The following is a 448-nucleotide window of genomic DNA, read 5'->3' as shown; positions in this document are numbered from 1 at the left end:
CAAGGGGCGGCCAGGTCTACCCCTTGGGCCGGCAAGGGGCGGCCAGGTCTACCCCTTGGGCCGGCAAGGGGAGGCCAGGTCTACCCCTTGGGCCGGCAAGGGGCGGCCAGGTCTACCCCTTGGGCCGGCAAGGGGCGGCCAGGTCTACCCCTTGGGCCGGCAAGGGGCGGCCAGGTCTACCCCTTGGGCCGGCAAGGGGCGGCCAGGTCTACCCCTTGGGCCGGCAAGGGGCGGCCAGGTCTACCCCTTGGGCCGGCAAGGGGAGGCCAGGTCTACCCCTTGGGCCGGCAAGGGGAGGCCAGGTCTACCCCTTGGGCCGGCAAGGGGAGGCCAGGTCTACCCCTTGGGCCGGCAAGGGGCGGCCAGGTCTACCCCTTGGGCCGGCAAGGGGCGGCCAGGTCTACCCCTTGGGCCGGCAAGGGGCGGCCAGGTCTACCCCTTGGGCCGG

This window comes from Buteo buteo, unplaced genomic scaffold (assembly GCF_964188355.1).
Source record: "Buteo buteo unplaced genomic scaffold, bButBut1.hap1.1 HAP1_SCAFFOLD_148, whole genome shotgun sequence".
In the NCBI taxonomy this organism is placed as follows: Eukaryota; Metazoa; Chordata; class Aves; order Accipitriformes; family Accipitridae; genus Buteo; species Buteo buteo.
Note: the sequence above shows the minus strand (reverse complement) of the source record.